The 3,686-nt window shown below is 35.2% G+C and overlaps 1 long non-coding RNA gene across 2 annotated transcripts; it reads right to left on the bottom strand.

The window, feature by feature from the left end:
- Positions 1-954: 954 nt before the first annotated feature.
- LOC311089921 lies at positions 955-3,217 on the bottom strand. Of its 2 annotated transcripts, XR_014607792.1 has the most exons (6): positions 3,091-3,217; positions 2,918-2,991; positions 2,739-2,818; positions 2,354-2,433; positions 1,992-2,101; positions 955-1,192 (listed from the first exon to the last, which is right to left on the bottom strand). It is a non-coding gene; the product is annotated as an uncharacterized lncRNA (long non-coding RNA). The 2 variants fall into 2 exon arrangements; XR_014607793.1 differs by having other exon boundaries at positions 2,918-3,210.
- Positions 3,218-3,686: the final 469 nt, after the last annotated feature.

The following is a 3,686-nucleotide window of genomic DNA, read 5'->3' as shown; positions in this document are numbered from 1 at the left end:
ATTATTATTACAGTGTTATTTTTATTAACTGTATGGGAAAAGCTGGATAACCAACATACTTCTAAATGTTTCCTTTTGTGTTCCACGGAAAAAAGAAACTCATACAGGTTTGGAAAGACATGAGGGTGAGTAAATTATGACAGAACTTTAATTCCCTATCTGTCAGTCACTACAATGTTATGTTGACTGACAAATGGGGTCTCACTTGGGAGCCCCAATCATCAACACTGTGACGGTTGCATACACAGCAAAATCAGCAGTGCTAATTCAACACCTATAGAGTTAAATTCAACACTTTAAAAGTGTCTATATTGGTCCACACTAGATCGAGTTAAAACTACACTTTTCAAAGTGTTATATATTTAACACTATGATAGAGTTGCAGCAACTCTCTAAATAGTTAACTTTTAACACTAGTCAACACTGGTTAGTGTTGAATTTACCCAACACCAGTGCGTAGTGTCAAAATTTAACACCAAATGTGTGTTTTTCTTCAACACTACCGAGTTGTTGCCATATTAACACTACATAGGATGTAAAGTTTAACATAAAATGCAACTCTTGTAGAATTGATCTGTATTGATTTGTAATACTATTGGGAATCAATTTATACATTTCAGGAGTGTTAAATTTGACTCAAAATGAGTTTGTATTTATGAGATTTGCTTTTTGACAAAAGGAATCTTTTCAGAAATAAAAGCAAAGCATTTTCAAAACATCAAAACAATCCAGAAAGTTAAAATGTAACCTTAGTCTGGGATCATAGTAGAATTCTGTTCATTGTAAAGTTAAAAATAAAGGCAAAATGCAAACAGTTGTTTTAACAAACTAGTTTTTATTAACGAACAAGTCCCTTTAGGCTACATCATACATAACTTTTAAAATAAATGAAGGCAAAATATAGCCATTTCTGTCATCAGAATTATGTGAAAGCTGCTCATCAAATGGTCTGTCTAATACTTCAAGTCCTGTACATGTCAGTGAATGTAAGTCCTGTGTCAGTGAAGTTGAGTCAATACCTTCGACTTTGCAACAGTACAGCAACAACATTCAACAGATGAAAAACAGTTGCAGGATATGAGTGGATCAGTTGTGTCCAGTTCCTAACAGTAAAGTTCAGTGCATAGTTGTTTCACAGAGCAGGAAAGGCTGTGCAGATCCAACTTTCTCAAAATCCTGGAGTGCTGGTTCCCTAGACAACACAAAACCAGACCATTTACAATTAATACTATTTGTGTTTTATAAATACAGCAAGTTTATGGTGGAAAAAGTTCAATCATCTTAGACTTTCGTGACTAAAACAATAAACTATTTTGGTTAGATTAAGACTTGAATTTACTGATTTCCAAGTAAATGAAAGACTTAATTCATCCAAAAATATAAATTCCGTCATTAATTATTCACCCTTATGTTGTTCCAAACCAGTAAGAGTTTTGCTCATTTCTGTCCCTTCATCGACAGCCTATTCAACTCTCACTTCCAAAGCCACAGAGAGGTATAAAGGAAATCATAAGTAATCAATGTGACTCAAGTGATTTAACCTCAATTTTTTTTATGAAGCAACAAGAGTGCTTTGTTTGCACGAAAAAACAACAACAAAAAAACTCAACTTTATTTACAAATTATTAATCTTCGATGCACGCTCACTTAACAACGCATGTTGGAAATTTATATTTTATAAATTAAGTCGTAAATGTTTTGTTGCTGCAAACACAGCACTTGCGTGGTTTAATAAAATGTATGTTAAACCACTGGAGTCGCATGGAGTACTTTAATGATGTACCTTTACACCTTTCTGGGGCTTGAACGTGGTATTTGCGTGGACTGTCAATGGAGGGACAGGAAGCTCTCAGATTTCATTAAAAATATCCTCATTTGTGTTGTGAAGATGAAAGAAAGTCTTACATGTTTGGAACGAGATGAGGGTAAGTAATGACATAATTTCCATTTGTAGGTGAACTAACCCTTTAGGAATAAATTTAGACACACACCTTAAGAAATCTCACTAAATAGTCAGCTGACGGAAGAATCTTCGTTCCCTTCTTGTGGCTTTGTGATGTTGGAGGCAGGTGATGGGCAGAGATTTCCCAATCAGTTGAGTCTAAAATTAAAAAGCAAGAAAACATCTACCTGTCAAATCATGAAAACAATTGGTTTGAAAACTAATTTTATTTAAGTAAAATTAAAAAAGGGGGGAAAAAATACTTTTGTAAAGTAATTTGACTGGACAAATTCAAAAGGAGTGTTATGAAACACAAAAAAATCTAGTTATACCAAATAGCAACAAAGCTATGATTATTTTTTATGTTTATGCACATTATCTCATATGTTATCTGTAAAATCTGACCCTCACCAGGTTCTAGTCTGTAACTTACAGCCTTTAAAGAACAAGCCTGGTTAGCCTTAGCCATTTGGTGCAGCATGGAAATGGTCCTAGCAAACACAAATAGCAAAATCAATTTAAACATTAAAGAATCCAAACATCAACCAAAATTGAATCTGATAAATACATTTTCATAAACATTTAACGTTAATCTTAAAGAATTAACTTACTTACACATTCTAAGAAAAAAAAAAATTCAGTTAACGTTAGGTTTCAGTTAAGATAGGTGTGCTGGCAAACGAAAGTAAAAGATAGTTTGAGGATAAATACATTATGATATTTGCACATCACAAATATTGTCATAAAACAAAATAACATTATAAAATACGTATTGTAAATGAGTTAAAACACTTACTCTGTGTTTGCACCGTTAAAAGCAAACTCCGTGTCTGCACTGCGTCACGAGTCAAAGAAGATGCAGGGCATAACGTTAGTCTGTGAGAAAGGTTTAGGCACGCACATCACATAAATATCGTTATAAAATAATATAATGCCATGAAATACATGTTGTAAATTAGGTTAAAAAACCCTTACTTTCGGTGTTGTTCCTGTTAATGTTACAAGCAAATCTCCTCGTCGTCAGCTCCGTATTGAGTCAAAGATGTCTCCTTTGAGAAAGGTTTCGGCTCGTTTAAGCACGCAGAGCATTTAAATTTCTCTATCAATATGTTATAAAATACATATTGTAAATTAGATAAAACACTTACTTTTGTCGTTTCTCTGTTTAAAAGCAACCTCATCCTGGTCTGCTCCGCATCGCGCGTCAACGAAAATGCCTTTCTGAGAACGGTTTAGCCGTTCACAGCACATAAATATTGTAATAAAACAATATAATGTAATAAAATGCATACATAAATGCGATAAAACACTTAATATCTGCGTTTTCCCTCCTCGTATGCCTTGCATCGCGAGTCAAAGAAAATGGCGTCTGTGGAAAAAAGTTTCAGGTCGTTTCGTCGCGCCCAGCGCGTAAATGTCCCGGATGTAACTAATAACACTCGCTCGGTGTAAATATAGTAACTCTATGTATTTTCACCAGCCAGAGTTTGCGGTTTACACTAGCAGTGTTAATCCCTTGAAATTCAACACCAGAAAATTAACTATTTACTCTAAGAGTCCTTAACACCAGGATTTCAACACTGGAGATTTTGCTGTGTACATCAACAGCCAAGGTGGGGTACGCTCAAGTCGCATGTCCTCCCACTATCCGTTCTTTTACTCCCTGACCGAGGCACCCCTCGCCACGTACGAGCTGGCACACAGCTGGCCCGGGGCCTACGCAAATATGCGTTTCCCCCAGTAG

The sequence above is a fragment of the Abramis brama genome (genome assembly GCF_963993115.1).
Source record: "Abramis brama genome assembly, chromosome: 9".
Taxonomy (NCBI): Eukaryota; Metazoa; Chordata; class Actinopteri; order Cypriniformes; family Leuciscidae; genus Abramis; species Abramis brama.
The sequence above is the reverse complement of the archived record's forward strand: the minus strand, read 5'-3'. Positions and strand labels throughout refer to the sequence as shown.